The 20404-nt window shown below is 51.8% G+C and overlaps 1 long non-coding RNA gene across 8 annotated transcripts in view; it reads right to left on the bottom strand.

Moving 5' to 3' along the window:
* LOC129468236 (uncharacterized) overlaps positions 1–20404 on the bottom strand; it is a 31216-nt gene that overhangs the window by 10226 nt on the left and 586 nt on the right. Inside the window, exons 1-4 of one of the 8 annotated variants that reach the window (XR_010117186.1) lie at positions 18693–18896; positions 13908–14001; positions 6549–6667; positions 3539–4926 (exon numbers count right to left, since the gene is read on the bottom strand). This is a non-coding gene — a long non-coding RNA (uncharacterized lncRNA). Of the gene's footprint in view, positions 1–3151; positions 4927–6548; positions 6668–13907; positions 14002–18692; positions 18919–20404 lie in introns of those variants that run through there. The other 7 variants (XR_010117187.1, XR_008652573.2, XR_008652577.2 and 4 more) reach the window with 7 other exon arrangements.

Genomic DNA, 20404 nt, shown 5'->3' with positions numbered 1-20404 from the left:
GATCTTGGCTCACTGCAGGCTCCGCCCCCCGGGGTTCACGCCATTCTCCTGCCTCAGCCTCCCCAGTAGCTGGGACTACAGGCGCCCGCCACCTTGCCCGGCTAGTTTTTTGTATTTTTAGTAGAGACGGGGTTTCACTGTTAGCCAGGATGGTCTCGATCTCCTGACCTCGTGATCCGGCCGCCTCGGCCTCCCAAAGTGCTGGGATTACAGGCGTGAGCCACTGCGCCCGGCCTTTCTTTCTCTTTTTTCTTCCTTTCTCCCTTTCTTTCCCTTTTATTTATTTATTTTTTTGACAGAGTCTTGCTCTGTTGCCCAAGCTGGAGTGCAGTGGCACGATCTCAGCTCACTGCAATCTCCACCTCCTGGGTTCAAGCGATTCTCATGCCTCAGCCCGCTGAGTAGCTGGGACTACAGATGTGTGCCACCACACCTGCCTAATTTTTGTATTTTTAGTAGAGACGAGGTTTCACCGTGTTGGCCAGGCTGGTCTCGAACTCCTGACCTCAGGTGATCCACCCGCCTCGGCCTCCCAAAGTGCTGGGATTGTAGGTATGAGCCACCATGCCCGGCCTATTTCTTTTTGTTGTTGTTGTTGTTTTGAGGAGTCTCACTCTATCACCCAGGCTGGAGTGCAGCAGTGTAATCTCAGCTCACTGAAACCTCTGCCTCCCGGGTTCAAGGCATTCTCATATCTCAGCCTCCTAAATAGCTGGGATTACAGGCACCCCCCACCACACCTGGCTAATTTTTGTATTTTTAGTAAAGACAGGATTTCACCATGTTGGCCAGGCTGGTCTCAAACTCCTGACCTCAGGTGATCTGCCCACCTTGGCCTCCCAAAGTGCTGGGATTATAGGTGCGTGCCACCACGCCTGGCCCCCAGCAATATTACTTATAAGCCTCTAGTGCATACTGGGCCCTCCTGGGACAATCTTCTTATTCCCAACAACAGCTCACACTCATGCACACTTCTGAGCCTTTTTCTAGGCTGGACACCTGGCCTGGAAGGTCTTCCTGCCACTCCCCACCCCACCTCACCCCCACCAGCCTATGAGCTTCCTCATCTGGGAAGCCTCTCCTGCTTTGAAGCCAAGAACACTGTGGAAGGAGTTTCTCCCAGCCCTAAGGATGGGTCTAAGAAAGGAGGTGCCTAGGAGAGGTCCCCACAGGCAGGAGGCCTGTAGCACCCCAGACTCAGCTGGGCTCCTGCTAACCATTTCAGAAATACAGATTTTCAGAAAAAGTTTGTTCTTCCTCTTAACTATAAAAGTGACACATGCTTGTGGTTTAAAAAAAAAGGCTGAATGCGATGGCTCACGCCTGTAATCCCAGCACTTTGGGAGGCCGAGGCGGGTGGATCACCTGAGGTCAGGAGATCGAGACCATCCTGGCCAACATGGTGAAACCCTGTCTCTACTAAAAATACAAAAAATTAGCCGGGCGTGGTGGCAGGTGCCTGTAGTCCCAGCTACTCAGGAGGCTGAGGCAGGAGAATCACTTGAACCCTAGAGGTGGAGGTTGCAGTGAGCCGAGATTGTGCCATGCACTCCAGCCTGGCGACAGTGAGACTCCGTCTCAAAAAAAATAATAATAAAAAAAGAAAAGGTTGAGGCCGGGCTCAGTGGCTCACACTTGTAATCCCAGCACTTTGGGAGGCCGAGGTGGGTGGATCACCTGAGGTCAGGAGTTTGAGACCAGCCTGGCCAGCATGGTGAAACCCCATCTCTACTAAAAACACAAAAAATTAGCTGGGTATGGTGAGATGCACCTGTAATCCCAGCTACTTGGGAGGCTGAGGCAGGAGAATTGCTTAAACCCAGGAGGTGGAGATTGTAGTGAGCTGAGATTGCGCCACTGCACTCCAGCCTGGGCAACAGAGCAAAAACTCCGTCTCAAAAACAAACAACAAAAAAGGTTGAAACAGAACCAAACCCCTCTGCTCTCATCTCGCAGAGGTCATCCCTGAGTCAGGGTGGCAGTCCCTCCCTGGGGGGGGCAGAGGAGAGTGCCTATGGTTGAGGCTGGGGACTCTGCAACTGGGGGTACCAGTATTAAATCAACATCTGCTGATCCCATGGGCCTTGGACAGGTTTTTTGGCTTTTTGGAGGCCACTGTCAAGTGGCAAGTATAACAGGACCTCCCCACAGCAAATTAAAATCTGGCATGTGCACATATAGTGCTTGGCACAGGGCTCACATGAGAAACCCACTTTCTGGGTGATGGCCGTTGTTCTTGGTAAATCTTACATCCTCCCATAGCAGCTAGAAAAGTCCTGGGCAGTCTGAGATCCATAAAGCCTGCCGGACTGCACAGGTAATACTCAAAGTGACAGTAACAAAATGTAGCCAAGTCCTGTGTTTGGCGCCCTCCCCATGGTCTGTGTGCTAGGTGTGCCGGGGTCCTGGCCCGGAGAGTGCCCTCTCTCCCCTGCCCCTCACCTGCCCCTGTGCCCCAAGCCTGTCCCTCGGAGGCTTCCCTGACCCTGGAGCAGGCCCATGGCAGGTGCTGCAGGCAGTGTCCTCCCAAGTACTGCGAGAAGCTTTTACTCTGTAACCTTCCCAAGCTCCCGGCGACTGTAGTCTTCTCCTGACAGGGACTGCAGAGGCTCAGCCTGGTGCTTGGGCAGGCTGCCTCTCTTGTCCTCCTTCTGGCTCTGCAGGATGCAGCTCCTCTCCAAGGCCAGGGCAGGATGCCCAGGGCCAGGTGACTGCAGCATTCTTGTCCTCATCCTTCAAGACCACCCCGAGGACTGAGCTCCCCATTCACCTCACCTGAGTCCCTTCCCCATCTGAAATCAAGGGTCTTGGGTCTGAATCTTTCCTAAGATTCTGATGAGAATCGTAGTCACTATTTCTAAAGAATACTCACATACACACAACACACAATTTTGCATAAAACTTTACCAGCTACTTCTCCCACCAGGTTTGTCATGAATCGGCCAGGTAAAGGATTTCCACATTTCAGGAGCTACTGCTATTTGCAAAAAGCAAACTGCAAAACAGAATGTATAGTGTTCATCTTTTAAAAAAATAAATTTTAACATATACTTATAAATACATAGAAAAATCTGAAAAAATCTGTGTAAGTGGCTCTAGTGCTTATCTCTAGACAGTGGCTTTCAAGAGCTTTCGTTGTACACCTCAGGCATTTTTGTGTATGAATTTTTTTATTTTTGAGACAAGGTCTTCCTCTGTCACCCAAGCTGGAGCACAGTGCTGTGATCACAGCTCACTGCAGCCTCACCCTTCTGTGCTCAAGCAATCTTCCCACCTCAGCCTCCGAAGTAGCTGAGACTACAAGTGCACAATGACATGCCAGCTAATTTTGTTCTTTTTTTAGAGATGGGGTCTCACTGTGTTGCCCAGGCTAATCTGGAACTCCTAGGCTCAAGCAATCTTCCCACCTCGGCTTCCCAGAGTGCAGGGATTACAGGCATGAGCCACCATACCCGGCCTTAATATAGTTTTTTTTAACATGCGTGTTACTTTTAGGAATTTCTTTCCCATTTAAAATAGAATCCTATAATGTTATCACCGTCTCAAATTCTCCAGGCCACTGATCCTTCTGTTGAGCAAACGGAGTCGACCATCATCCCAGAATAGTAATGAGGACTCCAGCTTCTGAAGTTCAATCTACAATTGATCAATCTGACATTTACATTTACCACTGGGTTCTTCTGGGAAAGGTATTAACCTATCTAGACCTCCGATTAGCCTTCAACGTGGATTAGTTGCAGTTCCTAAACTTCAAAGGGTTTTTTACTTAGGTAAAAAGAAAAAAAAAAAAGATCAGTGTGTTTTGTTAATTTTTTTTTTTTTTTTGAGATGGCGTCTCGCTGTGTCGCCCAGGCTGGAGTGCAGTGGCGCAGTCTCGGCTCACTGCAACCTCTGCCTCCCAGGTTCATGCCATTCTCCTGCCTCAGCCTCCTGAGTAGCTGGGACTACAGGCACCTGCCACCACGCCTGGCTAATTCATTGTATTTTTAGTAGAGATGGGGTTTCACCATGTTAGCCAGGATGGTCTCAATCTCCTGACCTTGTGATCCACTCGCCTCGGCCTCCCAAAGTGCTGGGATTACAGGCGTGAGCCACCGTGCCCGGCCTTGTTTTTTTTAATTTTTAAAGAAAATACTCGAGTGAGTCAGGCTCTCAAGGACCCTGCCTGAGTCCCCAGTGGAAATGGTTCGTCTTAGGGCTGCATCATTTGCCTCAGCCAACTTCTTACCAAATGGAGGGTCTCAAGGTGGGCCCCCAGAAGGTCCTTGCAGGGCTGGGAGCCCAGAGGACAAATATGGCTAATGGAATCCAGGCTGGACTCTTACATCTGGCACCAGTTCAGCAAATGAGGATATAAAAAACCAGACATCACCTCATCGCTGTCTCATCAAAAAAGGAGACTTTCTCGCTGCACATTCCTGCAGAGGACAAATTCCTGCTCATGTATTGCTTGGGAAGGAGCAAGAGCAGAGTAGGGAATCTGAGGAGTTCTCCCCTTCTTGGGAATGGGAGTGCAGCCCAGGTCATCACAGCAGCCCTGAGACTGGCCTCTTGGTAACCATGACAACCTCAGCTCCCAGGCACTGTGTGGACATCTGACATGCGGAGACCCTCCTCCACTCCTTCCTACAACTCTGAAGAAGAACCCAGTTCTGCAAGGTGAGGGGGCTTGTCTGAGGTCACTGAGCTGCGGTTGGGACTTGCCCCTGTCTGACGAACTCCAGCGCCGACGCTCTCAGCTTCCCAGGAGCAAAGAGGCCTGTGGTCTAAGCGCAGCTCTTCTCAAACTGCATGTGTGAGCTTGGGCAGGTCTAAGACCCCTTCTGAGTGTTTCGGTATCCCTCTCAGGATGTCCAGAGGAAAACTCCAGGCTGCCCCACCTCTTCCTCCAGGATAGTCTGTCATCAGTTTACACGTTGGACTTTCCTGGAAAATTTAGAACACAGGGCCGGACAGTGTCAGAAAAATAACTAAAAGGAACAAACACAACCCTCACAGTTGCGTAAGACCAGACAGTCTAAAAGCTACAATAGGCGCAGTGGCTCACGCCTATAATCTAAGAACTTTGGGAGGCCGAGGCGGGTGGATCACGAGGTCAGGAGTTCAAGACCAGCTTGGCCAAGATAGTGAAACCCCGTCTCTACTAAAAATACAAAAATTAGCTGGCAGTGGTGGCAGGTGCCTGTAGTCCCAGCTACTCAGGAAGCTGAGGCAAAGAACTGCTTGAACCCAGGAGGCAGAGGTTGCAGTGAGCCGAGATTGCACCACTGCACTCCAGCCTGGGTGTGACAGAGCAAGACTCTGTCTCACACACACAAAAAAGCTACAATAGGAAGGTCCCCACAGTTCCAGATCCCCAATGTGCTCTCTCTAGAATCTGATGGCCCCATTGGATCCCCTGGCCCTGCCTGCTCAGGCCACCTGCCTCAGGGTCCTCATGGCTTCTCCTCCTCTGATCCCACCCTGAAGGATATGGGGTCCCCTCATGCCCCTCACCCTGTAGCCTTCTCAGGACTCCTCAGCAGGGCTCCCCAAGGACAATGTAAACAGCCAAACTAGGCTAAGATGGTGGACTCAAGGGAGTGGAGCCTTTGGTGTTTCAGGAGAATCTATAAATCCAGATTTTTATGCTAAATCGCCCAGTCATTTCATGTTGACAACTATAACCCTCATTTGCCATATGATGTTTCTTCTTTTTTTTAGAGACAGGGTCTTGCTCTGTCACCCAGGCTGGAGTGCAGTGGTGTGATCATAGCTCACTGAAGCTTTGAATTCTGAGCTTAAGCCATTCTCCACCTCAGCCTCCTAGTAGCTGGGATTACAGGTGTGTGTCACCATGCCTGGCTAATTTTTAAAAATTTTTTTGTAGAGATGAGGTTCTTGTTATATTGCCCAGGCTGGTCTCAAACTCCCGGCCTCAAGTCATCTTCCCGCCTTGGCCTCCCAAAGTGCTGAGATTTCAGGCATGAACCACCATGCCCTGCCTGCTGTATGATTCTATATCCATTTGCTGTCCCTCCTCTGCTCACCATCTGGAAAGGTGGGGGAACTAACCCCTGCAAACTACATTTCCCAAGCTCCTTTGCAAACCAGCATTGATTAGGTCCAGCCAATGGGAGGCACTGAAGGGAGACTGGCAGGTAGAAGAGGCCCGAGTTTTTCCAGCCTTTGGGCAGTGGCTGGGTCTTCTCCAAACTTCCAGTTCCCTCCAGACAGACCTCTGTGGTCCCAGGCCATGGGTTTGGGTAACCCACTTCTGTCCAGCCTCCTGTTTGGCTTTTCAAAATTTCCCCCACTGGACGCCCTGAAGTGGGTTCTGTTTTTCTGACTGATAGGGCAACTAATTCAAATCCTCTTTTTTTTTTTTTTCCATATTTAAAATGGCTGTGTAAGGCCGGGCATGGTGGCTCACGCCTGTAATCCCAGCACTTTGGGAGGCCAAGGCCTGTGGATCACTTGAGGTCAGGAGTTCAAGACCAGCCTGGCCAAAATGGTGAAATCTTGTCTCTACTAAAAATACAAAAATTAGCTGGTGTGGTGGTGCATACCTGTGATCCCAGCTACTTGGGAGGCTAAGGCAGGAGAATTACTTGAACCCGGGAGGCAGAGGTTGCCATGAGCCGAGATCACGCCACTGCATGCCAGCCTGAGCTTATAGAGCGAGACCCTGTCTCAAAAAAAAAAAAAGATTGTGTAAATGATGGGCAAGAAAAAGAAAAAGAAAAAAATCTATAACACAAAACTGACCATTTTTACCATTTTAAGTGTACAGGCCAGTGGTATTAATTATATTCAAAATATTACACAATCATTACTACTATTTCCAAATCAAATCCCTTTAATGTCCTCGGTGGTTCTGCAGGCCTGTGGATGCCTGCTTGCCACCTCTGATTTGCAGATGGCAAAGACCCCCAGCCAGGTGCAGTAGCTCACACCTGTAATCCCAGTAATCCCCACAGTTTGAGAGGCTGAAGCAGGAGGATCACTTGAGGCCAGGAGTTCAAGGCAAAGACCGTCTCATGCATTCTCTCCCCTGAGCATCCCAAATCCCATGAGGTTAATGGGGAGAGGGATGATCACCCTAATTTCATAGACGAGGGAACTGGGCTCAGGCAGACCCAGGGCTCCTATGTAAGAGGTGAACCCCAAAGGCCTGGTTCCCAGCCCTGTGCTCTATCTGTGCCCCACCCAGCCTCCTGGTAGCCTCCTCCCCACCCTCCAAACCTGTGCATGTATTCACTGCTGCCCTGCCCTCCACCAAAGCTACCCTGGGCAACAGGGTGGAGGTGGGAGTCCTGGTTTCCTATTGGACATCAGAAGACTGGACACCAACAAGAATAACAACAACAGGGCCGGGCGTGGTAGCTCACGCCTGTAATCCCAGCACTTTGGGAGGCCAAGGTGGGCGGATCACCGGAGGTTGGGAGATCAAGACCATCCTGGCTAACACCGTGAAACAATGTCTCTATGCAAAATACAAAAAAATAGCTGGGCGTGGTGGCACATGCCTGTAATCCCAGCTACTCAAGAGGCTGAGGCAGGAGAATTGCTTGAACCTGGGAGGCAGAAGTTGCGGTGAGACGAGATCGTGCCACTGCACCTTAACCTGGGCAACAAGAGCGAAACTCTGTCTCAAGAAAAAAAAAAAAAAGAGTAACAACAACAATCCCCCAAATATTTATGCACACAGAGGAAGGGACTGGGTCAGAGTCCTGAGCACAGGCTCCAAGGGTCTTGTGTCTCTGCTTTTCAGGGGTCACAGGGAAGTCTAGGGTGGTGGAAAAGCCCGGAGCCTCCCTAACTATAACACTCCAGTCACCACTTCTGGAGCGCTTACTGCATTGTCCAAGCAATTCCAGGTACTGTCTCTTAATCTTCAGAGAAAAGAGGCTGCTCAGGGAGCTATTATGCCCACTCGGTTCCCAGCAGAAAGGGGTGGAGCCAGCATTCCTGCCCTGCCCTGCCGTGATGTGCCCTGTGCGCCCCGCCTGCCCAGTGCCTCCTCACTCTGGCCCCTGCCTTTGCTGGGCTTGTTTCCCCACACTGGTCCCCTTCTGTGAGGAATAATAAAGCAAGTGTCAGACTGCCTGAAGGGAGGCCCCCTCAGCCCAAAGCAGCCCTTCACCATTGTAGCCCCGCTGGGCTGTGGGCCTGAGCCCAGCCTCTGCTGCAGCCTGGGGAGCAGAGCCAGGCAGGCAGCTCCGTTGAGGAGGCACAGCAACAGCGGGAGGGGACCCGGGACAGGGAGGGGACCCAGGATGAGGGGATGGAGGCCTCTGGTGGCCCGATATCTTTGCCAGGACATGGTGGGCCCTGTCCAAGCCCTGAGCAGCCCCGGGTGAGATGGGCATCCCACAGGCCTGGGTTTAAACCTGGTTCTAAATAACACACGCTGGGTTTGTCTGGGAACACACACACTGCTGAGAAGGACACCTGAGGATCAGATCACCCCAGCTGCTTCCCTAGGAGGATTTGGGTGGCTGGGGACAGAAGAGAAGGGAGATTTTTCACTGTCTACCCTTTGCGCCTTCAGACTTTTGAACCATTAATAAATAATTCAAAAAATTTAAGCCCTGGTTTGGTAAACCCTTCTAGGAGCTTGTTCTGAAATGGAGGCCATTCCAACAAATGCCAGCTCTGTCACCACTAGCTCTGAGTTGCGAAAATCATGTCACCTCTCTGTGCCTCAGTCTCCTCCTCTGTGAAACAGATACTAGAACTTGTCCACTATTCACAAGGTTATGAACGATCAAGATTTGGTCATCTAACCAGGCATGGTGGCTCATGTCTGTAATCCTAGCACTTTGGGAGTCTGAGGCAGACAAATCACTTGAGGCCAGGAGTTCGAGACCGGCCTGGCCAACATGGCGAAACCCTGTCTCTACTAAAAATATAAAAAATTAGCTGGGCATGCTGGCACACATCTATGATCTGAGTTAGGAGGCTGATGTGGGGGGATTGCTTGAACCAAAGAGGCAGAGGTTGCAGTGAGCCAAGATCATGCCACTCCAGCCTGGGCAACAGAGCAAGACTCCATTTAAAAAAAAAAAAAAAAAAAAAAAAAAAAGGCCGTGCAGGGTGGCTCATGCCTGTAATCCCACAACTTTGGAAGGCTGAGGCGGGTGATCACCTGGGGTCAGGAGTTTGAGACCAGCCTGACCAACATGGAGAAACTTTGTCTCTACTAAAAATACAAAATTAGCCGGTTGTGGTGGCGCATGCCTGTAATCCCAGCTACTCAGGAGGCTGAGGTGGGAGAATCACTTGAACCCCGGGAGGCAGAGGTTGTGGTGAGCTGAGATCGTGCCATTGCACTCCAGCCTGGGCAACAAGAGCAAAACTCTGTCTCAGAAAAAAAAAGATTTGGCCCTTCAAAATTCCCCAGTGATCTCCTCTGTACCACAAATGGTGCCAGGCACAGTGGGTGTCAAGGTGAGGATGACGGGCTCACAGTCTGGTAGAGGAGGCAAACCCATGAACAGATGCTTACAACAAGACTGATGAATGCCGGACAGGGGAAACTGAGAGAGGCCAGTGGAGGAGCCTAACCCAGCCTGGGACAGGAAGGGCATCAAGGAAGCCTTCCTGGAGGAGGTGATGCCACAGCTGAGTCTTTTTTAATTTATTTTTCAAGACAGGGTTTCACTGTCGCTGCCCAGGCTGGAGTACACTGGTGCAATCTCGGCTCACTACAGCCTGACCTCCCAGGCTCAGGTGATCCTCCTGCCTCACCTTCCTGAGTAGCTGGGGACTACAGATGCTGACCACCACACCTAGCTAATTTTTGTATTTTTTTGTAGAGACAGGGTTTCAATCATGTTGCCCGGGCTGGTCTCGAACTCCTGACCTCAAGTGATCCTCCTACCTCGGGCTCCTAAAATGCTGGGATTACAGGTATGAGCCATTGCACCCGGCCATACAGCTGAGTCTTGAAGGCTGACTGTCAGTTTGTTTGTTGTTCAGTCAGAGGAGAAAGGGAGTCAGGAAACGGGTGGGGTGCAGTGAGCAGCAAGAGCGAATGCCAGAGCGGGGATGCAATGGTGCTTCCAGATGGAGCAGGAAGCAGGCTGGTGCTGAGGGCGGTGCGAAGCTGAGAAAAGGCGTTTGCTATGGACTTGACAGGATGGCCCGGCTTCAGACCTTGATTCTACCATTTATCAGCTGTGTGACCTTGAGCAAAAATGATGTGACCAGTGCTTACCCTGCAGGGTTGTCATGAGGATAAAAGCAAGTTAATGCATGTAAGGTGCTTACAACTGTCCTCTGCAGACCCAGGTGCAGAGTGGCCATCAGGAAGATGCTGGCTAGGCCGGATGCGGTGGCTCACGCTTGTAATCCTAGCACTTTGGGAGGCCAAGGTAGGTGGTTCACCTAAGGTCAGGAGTTCAAGACCAGCCTGGCCAACATGGTGAAACCCCATCTCTACTAAAAACACAAAATTAGCCGGGCATGGTGGCGCGCACCTGTAGTCCCAGCTACTTGGGAGGCTGAGGCAGGAGAATCTCTTGAACCCGGGAGGCAGAGGTTGTAGTGAGCAAAGACTGCGCCACTGCACTCCAGCCTATGCAACAAAGCAAGACGCCATCTCAAAAAAAAGAAAAAAAAAAGTAGACTCAGTTCCAAGGCAAAAGACTTGGGAGGTGGTGGGGCGATGTGAAGGAAACTCAGAAGCATGGATATCAGTGAGGATACCTTCAAGATCATTTAATGTGCAAATAGCAAACCTGAGGCCCAGAGAGGTTCCATAAGCCACTTTAGGCCACCCAGCCCACCCATGGCAGGGCTGGGATGGAAGTTTGTCCTTCTTCTCAAGGCACAACCTGCCCTGATGTCCCAGGTGCCGGTGGTTGGGGACTGGGGGTGTGGTGGGGTGGGGTTGCAGGCTGTGGCCTGAGGCAACCTGACTGTCTGCAAACCAGCACCCAGAAAACAACAGGCCAGGAGTGCAAAACTTGCAAGCAGTTTTGCTGGAGAGAGCCCAGAGGGAGCCATAAATCAGGCACTGCGGCTACTGGTTGGGAGCAGGGACTAGCATCCAGCAGGGATGCCTGCCCCCCATCTGGGCCCTTCGCCCACCACAGTGACAGGGATGCTGCAAAAGCTGTGGAGGCCCAGGCCAGGTCCCCAGCCCTGCTGCAGCTCTGCAGGGGGACAAATGCGGGAGGAGATGCTGAGTTGGGCTCAACTGGCTCTAGCCGCAGAGAGAGCAGAATGCCCAGAAAGGCTGGCTGGGGGTAACCTGTTGACCTTACCCTGCAGCCAGGTGGAAGGAGAGGACAGGACAGGAGGGAGGCTTCAGTCTCCGGCTGGCCAGAGGGTCATGCCTTCTGCAGCTGGGCCTGAAGAAACGGGGGCAGGAAAGGGGCCCGAGCCTGAGGAGCCTACAGCTTCTTTGGGTGCGTGGGCTGGGTCTGAAAAGGGAGCATCCAGGCTCCACCCCGGGAGTTGGTTGATGCTCTGGGGCAGGGGCAGGGACAGGAGAGCTAGCCCTGACATAATTCACCATGTGACGGATTAGCCAAGAGGAAGGGAAAAAAGGCACCTGATGGCTGATGATCATATTAATCACAGCCATAGTGACGACAACGGTTCCTGTGTATTTACTATAGATGCTATGCCAGCCACTGTGAGCCTCAGCCCAACCCTAGCAGGGAGGTACCATTTATTCCCCTTTTTGCAGATGAGGTAACTGAGGGCCAGAGTGATGAAATGATGGCCTGCACAGCCAGGGGTGCTCCAATCAGCCCTGGCAAACCCTTGCGTGTCCCTTCTCCAGGGCTCTGAGCTCCAGGCAGGCTGGGGCACAGGCTCTTGCGGTCCCTCCTCTATCTCCTGCATGGTGCCTTGCACACAAACCACACTCGGTACGCAACCATGAACGGATATGTGAAGTCAGCCCCTCTGGGTGCAGACGGAGAGAATATCCAAACCCCCCACCACCCTTCTCTACATCTGGCCATGTAACTATATCTAGCAAAGCCCATGGTCTGATCTGAGCAGCACAGTGTCCAAAGAGGTGGCCAAGGCCTGGAAAATCCCCCCCACCCATTTCACAGATGAGAAAACAGGCTCAGGGTGGTTATGTAGCTTGCTTGGGGCCCCAAGCCAGCTAGTAGTGGCCCAGGCCCCTTCCCCTTCTCCCGGAACCTATCAGCCCTCTCTGGAGGAGGGCTGGAAGAGCCGCCAGGAGTAAATAACACCAGTGACAGCCAACATTTAGGGAGTGTGGAACATCTTGTCTGAACCTCTTGGTTTTTAATAACAGCTTTATTGAGAGATAATTCACATCCCATACAACTTAACCATTTAAAGCAACAATTCCATGTTTATGGAGTTGTGCAACCATCACAATCAATTTTAGAACATTTTTATCACCCCAGGCCAGGCACGGTGGCTCATACCTGTAATCCCGGCACTTTGGGAGGCCAAAGCAGGCAGATTACTTGAGGTCAGGAGTTTGAGACCAGCCTGGCCAACATGGTGAAACTCTGTCTCTACTAAAAATACAAAATTAGACAGGCATGGTGGCATGTGCCTGTAGTCCCAGCTACTTGGGAGGCTGAGGCAGGAGAATTGCTGCAACCTGGGAGGCGGAGGCTGCAGTGAGCCAAGATTGCAACACTGCATTCCAGCCTGTGTGACGGAGTGAGCTCTGTCTCAAAAAAAAGAAAAAAAAAAAAAAATTTCATTACCCCAAAAAGAAACCTCATACTCTTTAGCTATCACTCCCCAAGTCCCTTATCCTCTCAGGTTTAGGTAGCCACTAATCTATTTTCTGTCTCTACAGATTTGCCTATTCTGGATATTTCATATAAATAAAGTCATATAATAGCCAACAACCTTTTGAACGTGGTGTGATTATCACCCCATTTCCCAGATGGAAGTAATGAAACTTAGACAGATGAAACCCTTACCTAGGGGCCCTTAATGAAGCAATGCCAAAAAGGATTCAAACTGAGGCCTTCCTGACCCCAAGGGCCTGCTCTTTGTCACCAGTTAAGAGAGCCTTGGAGCAAAGGAGCAGCTCTCCCCGACCCTCCTTCTCTCCTCCCCGAGCCCAGGGCCCCATCCCCACATTCCTCCATCACCCCCAGAGGTTCTACCAGAAACACTCCAGGACCAGGGAACCCATCCAGTTCTTTCCCCACTCCTGCTCTCAATCCTTCAGGCTGCAGCTATGCCACCTCCTTTGAGAAGCTCTCCCTGGCTGCTCACCTTTCTTAGTACCCCCGCTGCTCATATACATTTGTCCATAGAAGATCGGGCAGCCTGGCCTCCTGTGTGTGTGTGTGGGAACCTAAGGCCCTCGGTAAGGTGTCTGGGGTTGGCCAGTGAGGCCAGGCAGAGCCCTGGGGCCCAGGGCCAGATCTCTGACTTCCTCACCAGTATTCTTCCTCTGGCCTGTTTCAAACAGGAAATGCTCCAGCTCCAACAAAGCATAGGGAGCACTGTGCTGTGAGCCTGGGTGCCCGGGTGGTGTCCTGGCTCCATGGGAGCCGACACACAGCCACATCCCCTTTGAGGAGGCTCCACCAGGCCCGCATCTCCTCCATCCTCATCCCATCCTGTGAAGTGGTCCCATCAAGGAGAGGGGGTAAACTGAGGCTCAGCAAGGCTAGTGGCCTACCCAAGGCCACAGGCACTGAGCCAGGACTCCCCTGCTGACTCCCAACTTGCCCCCCACCACATGCTGGGTCAGGAGCCCCAGTTTGAAGCTCTCACAACCCCTGGACCTGCCCCCTCTATCAGTTCTTACAAAACTGGCCCCAAACTTGCTGGGGAGCTGGGAGCCTGTCTTCTTCATGGCTGTATTCCCAGTGCAGGGTGGGGTCTGAAACTCATCTTAGGAAATGTCTGTTGAATGGATGAGACGGAAGGAGGGAAGGACCAGGTGCCGTGGCTCATACCTGTAATCTCAGCACTTTGAGAGGCCAAGGTGGGAGAACTGTTTGAGCCCAGGAGTTCGAGACCAGCCAGGCAACATGGTGAGATGGGGTGTCTCTACCAAAAAATAAATAAATAAAATAACAAAATTAGCCAGGCATAGTGGTGTGCACCTATTGTCCCAGCTACTCGGGAGGCTGAGGATGAAGTGGGTGGATCACTTGAGCCCAGGAGGTCAAGGCTGCAGTGAGCTGAGATTGCACCACTGCACTCCAGCCTGGGCAACACAGCAAGTCTCTGTCTCTATAATGAACGAACGAACAAACGAACGAATGAAAGAAAGGAAGGAAGGAAGGAAGGAGAAGAAGGGTGGAAGAAAGGGAGAAATGGGGATGGGATCTAGTGAGCAGGTCTTCTGACTCCTAAATCAAGAACTCTTTTGACATTTTTGGGTCTTATGCCTCTGGAGAATCACCTACACAATCCTGCAGTTTTGGGGGTTCCTGATCCCTTGTACAGGTCTGCAGTAGTCGAATCCCTATACTGCTCATTGAGAACCCTGTACCCTATGCCACTAAACCCTGTCTTGAGGACACAATTGATGCAAATGCACTTCATAAAAGCCCAAAGCACGGCACACACTTCAGTTAACTCATGTGGAACCACAAGGATGCGCTGAGCCATAGTCCCCGGCACACACTACAGGAGTCCTAACACCATTCCTCTGCCTCCCTATTCTCAGCGGCCGCTGCCCCTCCCCAGGAGCTGCTGCCAGCCAGAGACATGCTAGAATGCCCATTAATGCCACTTTAGGCCAGCAGCTAGTGTTGGCAACCTGAGAGATGGGGGCTGCCTGAGTCCTAACTCTAGATCCTCCACTGACTCAGCAGGATCCTGCCTCTCCTCCCCTAAAACCATCTTAGGGCATAGAGATGAAACAGCATTGAAACCTTTTCTTATTTTTTTCCTGAGAGTCAGTATAGATACTGGGAGGTGCAAGTGTCCTGGACAAAGCCTAGAATGTGAGCCACAGCCCCTCCACCACCTTGCTCTGCGGCCTTGGCAGGTCACTTTCTTTCTCAGTGTTGATATTCTACCCTGTAGAGGACAGTGACCTTGCACAGCTGACAGAGTTGTTGCAGACACCATGTATGTACGTGGTGCACAGCAGGCAGGTGCCCACCATGTAAAAGATGACAAAGCTGTTTTCTCTATTACTCAAGATTTAAACTGTGAGCCCGGGTGCAGTGGCTCACGTTAGTAACCCCAGCACTATGGGAGGCCGAGGCGAGTGGATCACTTGAGGCCAGGAGTTCAAGACCAAACCAGGCTGGCCAACATGGCGAAATCCCACCTCTACTAAAAATGCAAAAATTAGCTAGGCATGTGGTGCATGCCTGTAATTCCAGCTACTCAGGAGGCTGAGGCATGAGAATCACTTGAACCTGGGAGGCAGAGGTTGCAGTGAGCTCAGATTGTGCCATGGCACTCCAGCCTGGGTGACAGAGCAAGACGTTGAAAAAAAAAAAAAAAAAGATTTACACTGTGAACATCAATCACTGTCCCATGACTTCTTTCTACTTATCTTTTCAGTCAGGATCATCCAGAAAGCTGAGCTGGTCATCATTTTAACTTCCTGACTATACTGCTTGGGAAGCCTCCTTCCCTCAAGACAACCAGAGAGAATATAAAAACCTGGGGGAAAAGAAACAAATTTTGATTGAGCCAATTTTCAATCCCCCTTGCTTCCACCAAGGCACCAGAAAGAACCCCTAGAGCAAAGACCCTGGCCAGCTGTGATGGAATCAGGAAAGTGCTGGGTCCAGTTGGGCCTGCCTTGAATGCGAGATGTACAGTCTTGTAGTTCAGTATTCCTCCTGCAGAGCCCATCAGACCTGAGTTCAAATCCCAGCTCCACCACTTATCAGACGTATAACCTGGGGCACGTTACTCAACCTGAGCCATCATTTTCTTAAAAACTTATTTATTATTAGTATTAATTGAGATGGAGTCTTGCTATGTTGCCCAGGCTAGTCTCAAGCTCCTGGGCTCAAGTGATCCTCCCACCTTGGCCTTCCAAAGTGCTGGGATTACAGGCATAAGCTACCATGACCAGCCTCTCTGAGCCTTCATTTCTCAAACCATGACATGGGGATAGTAATGATATCTATTTCATAAGATTGCAAGAATAAGAGAGGCCAGGCATCTCCTCCTTTCCTTAGATGACAGCCTTCATTCCCATTGCTACTTAGCCTCTTGCTCTAGGTAAGAAGAGTAATGACAGCCCTGGGGCACTTGTAACTTGGCAAGCCCCAGTTACTAGATGAAAGTCCAATAAACCATCTCACTCTCCATCTTGGGAACCACAGCCCAAGAATCATTCATCCATAATCTCCCACAGCAGGAACTACAGCAGGGGAGACAGGGCGGACCTGTGACCCCATCCACCAGTTCCTGGCCTTTGGGGTAGAATCCAGCTTCCCACCTGGTGCAGTCCCAGGGTGGCAGATGGGCAGGCGGGGGTCAGTGGTGGCTGGTCCCCGGGGATTAAGGCTGTGCGTGGAAGCTAGGAGGGGGAGGCTTATGCAAAACTGCACACAGTTTAGTTTTTTGCTGTCTGTGTCCTAAAGGGAGTAGGCATGGGGAGACTGCCGCCCTTTTATTATAAATCAGATTCAAACGTGGCAAAAAGAGGGCATCTCTAAGAGGGAGAGGAGAAAAAAGGAGGGAGGGGAAGGAAAAGGGGAGGAATAAAGAGGACAGAGAAATTGGGGGGAAAGAGGGAGGGATATAATAGAGGGAGAGGGAAGGGAATGCAGTGGAGAAAGGAGGGGCAAGAGGGGAGATGGAGAATGTGGGGCATGATGGACATTCACGGGCAAAGGAAGCAAGAAGAAAGGCTCAGCACTTCCTAAAAGGAACTGCTGAACATAAAAAGGAACAGGCTGTGCAGGAGCGGGGTGAGTCTGCAGACAACAGAGCCAGCAAGGTTGAGCCTCAGCAAAGGGGACCACATAGCTCAGGCTGGGAGGCTTCAGGCCCCAGGATGGGGGCCACACTTTCAAGACCTCCTTCTCCAGTCAACCTGCGGGCAGCCTCCCTAGGGCCTGGAACTGTCCAGATGCCCAGTGCTAAAATGTCTGGGTGATCACAGGCCTCTCAGGCAGAGCCTCGCAGTCATCCTGAAACTACTTGCCATGCACCCACTGTATGCCAGACAATATTCCAAGCACTAGAGATGTCAGCAGTGAATAAAACAAACAAAAATCCCTGTCCTGATGAAGTTCTATTTAGTGGAGAAGATGCTAGTAGCGTGTCAGAAAAGGTCAAGTCCTATGGAGAGAAAACAAGCAGGAAAAGAGAACGAGGATTTTAGCATCTGCATCTCAAACAGTGGTCACATGCAGCTCCCACAGAGGTTACACAGTGTCAGGGGGTATCCAGGCCGGGAAGTAGGCTCTCACATACAAGCTATGCTGATGTTGGGTCATGGGCCACAGAGACTCACAGATGGGTGATCTGTCAGAGGCCAGACCCTGACAGATCTTAGCCCAACCCCAGCCCCAGAAAGCTGCCCATCCCCTCTCTGAAGGCCTCTCAATCCTCTACCCTCAGACCATCTAGGCCTCTACTACGCAAGAGAAACAAGTTTCCACCCTGTGTCCTGTGCCAGCTCAGGTCTGGATAAGTTGAGACACTGGGCTCTGCTGTGTCACTGAGTCAACTCAGGCAACCCACTTCCTCACTCGGATCTCAGTCTACTTGCCTATAAAATAGGGACAATGATCCCTGCCCAGTGAACAGTGAGTAACAGCGAAGCTGGTGGCTGTTTAAGTGCCTACTGCTTTATCCTTCACCCTGCAAGTATGTTCCTGAACAGCACCAGCCTTGGGGTCCACAAAAGCCCAGGGACAGCAGGGGCTGAGACCCAAATCTCAGTGTGTCTTTCAGTGTGAGCCACTGGACCCTTGTCCTGGAGACACTTGGGGACAAGAAGGGCCCAAGAGCAGTTAAGTTTGGGAAACTCAGCACACTCTACTTGCCTCTGGGAGATTCACAATGCTCACTGCCAAGTCCACGCTTTGGGAAGATATACTTCAAGAACTGCGGGTGGATAGATGGATGGATGGATGCATAGATGAATATATCATTCTACTCACTTCCAAATGGTAAGAATCACAGGGAGGAAGGTGAAAGCGATTCGAGCCCCAAGGACTCAGGGCAGAACCATTCACAGCCCCTCTAGACCACAAGTTTGGCTGGAGAACAGACGGAACTTATTCATTCATTGATTCATTCACACAACACACAGTGGTAAGAGCAGCATTAGAGATTAGCACTGGGAACCATGGGAACAACCAGGAGGGGACAATTAACTAAACGTGGGGGTGAAGGCGGCCAGGGATGGCTTTCTGGAGGTGAGCCTGAAGGGTCCCTTGGGGGAACTGACCTCAGGGATCCAGCCCTCATGCCATTTTCTCCAGCCACAAGAGTCATGCTTGGGGCTTCTTGGACTACATAGGCAGCTTCAATCTGACGGTTGTGGCCCCTTGGCCTCAACAGAATACATCTTGGAGCCCCCTTTTTACCCCAAACCCCCATTCCTCCTTGCCGTCAGCTGCTTGTGAGCCTTCTCACATCCAGAGAATGTATCAGCATTGTGCAGACTGAAAAGACCCAGAGGAACAAGGCTCCAATGGCAAAATTCCAAGTAGAATGACAAATAAATGGGGAGCCATCTGAGAGCAAGGGAGTCCTGCCCAACACCCCCCCATGCCTTTCTCAGGGACCTCAGACCAGCCACTCACCTCCATCCTCCCAGCACCACCTGCAACCAGCCCCTTGCCCTCTGCAAACTGGAGCACGACTGGATCTTTAGATGGGGGAAAAATGCTTCATCATGTTCTGCTTCTTCATGCAAAACCAGAAACTCCCTCCCCCTCTTCCCTCCTCCCAGCGCACTCTCCTTCCAGTAAAACGTGGTTAAAGGGACAGCGCCATCACTTTCCCAGCTCTGAGGGTCTGCTTAGAACTAGGGGGCTGGAAGGAGACAGAGGGCAAAGAGAAAGGAACTGGCAGAGGTCTTTCCTGGGGGATATGTCTGTTCTGTCCTGGGGATCCTAAAGCAGGAAAACCCGGGTAAAGTAGGGGTGTAGTGGGTGTTGAGATAACTGCCTGGGGGAGGTTCAGAGTGGAAGTAGGAGTCTACAAACTCTCAAGGGGGTCTCAGGGCTCCCCGCATCCCCAGGGGTCCTTTCGCAGGGGTCCCTAAGCAGGAGGGGAACAGCCCGGAAAACACAGAACTGGACCCCCGACAGGAAGTCCAGGGAGGGGTCCCTGGCTCACTGCGTGACCCTGCTGGATCACTTGCCTCCCCTCTCGGGTCCCCTCAGCACAGTGTCCCTCCCTTCCCTCCCCTAAAGTAAAGCAGAGGTTAATCTCTTTCCCCGCCCCACGCCCAACAAAGAGCAGGCCCTGTCCCCGGTGCTGAAGCGCCAACCGCAGCACCACCCCCACTCCCAAGGAATAAAACATGAGCCAAAACCAATAAAGAGCCAAATGTCACAGCCGTTGCAGGGCCCCCTAAATCCTGGGGACCCCTTTTTCTACCTGACATCCTATTGGGGTGAGGGACTTTGGTACCCAGAAAGCATCCCACCACTTCCCTGTAAGAGAGAAGGGATGCCGACTCAGGCGCCTTCTTGTCTGTTATGGGGGTGGGGGAAGAGAGAACAAGTTGAGGCTGAGAAGATGGGGAGGGGGAGGGAGGAAAGAGAACTTCCTAGTGTTGAGAGAACAGCAAGATGTGGGTTTCTCATCCCCAGTTCAGCCAGAGACCCCTCAAAGTGGAACTCCCTGGGGCAGTCAGGGGTCAGGAGTTGGAGCTTGTCTCTGGGGCAAGACCCCTTCATTGTACAGATGGAAAAACAAGGGTGGGAGGACACAGCTTGTCCAAGGTCATTCGACCAGCAAACTGCCTAGCTGACCCCAGTGTGCAGAAGCTGGCTCGGGTGACACCCATCATTTCCCCCCACCCCACACAGGGGCCAGCTCTCTTAACTTCATGCCCAAGCCCTCCTATGGTACCCCCACTGTAGGTTCTCTGCCCCTCAAACTCAGCCCAGCTTCCTCCTGCCTGTTCAGGGGACCCTCTGCCCGCTTCGCTGAGGGTCCGTCCCCTTTACTGGGGCTGGCAGCAGGGTCTCCCGTCTCCTCTCTCGGGGATCACTGCAGACTTTTTAGAGAATGCTTTGCCTCCCCTCAACCCCATGCGGGGTTCCCTCTCTCCATCCTCTGCAATGTCTCCCATACCCCCATTCAGGGTAGCCTTGCTATCCTCCCCAACTCCAGGTCCCCCCTTCATCTATTCCAGGGCTGGCCGCGGAGTTTCCTGAGCGCTCTCCAAGTGGGTCCTCTAGATGTTAGGAGAACACTGTACCTCCCCCGGTCAGGGGTCTCCTGTCTCCGTACTATAGAGCGTCCATGCTCCCATTCAGGACTGCCTTGCTCCCTCCTCTGT

Source organism: Symphalangus syndactylus, chromosome 18 (genome assembly GCF_028878055.3).
Source record: "Symphalangus syndactylus isolate Jambi chromosome 18, NHGRI_mSymSyn1-v2.1_pri, whole genome shotgun sequence".
In the NCBI taxonomy this organism is placed as follows: domain Eukaryota; kingdom Metazoa; phylum Chordata; class Mammalia; order Primates; family Hylobatidae; genus Symphalangus; species Symphalangus syndactylus.
This window is presented reverse-complemented; position numbering and strand designations above follow the sequence as displayed.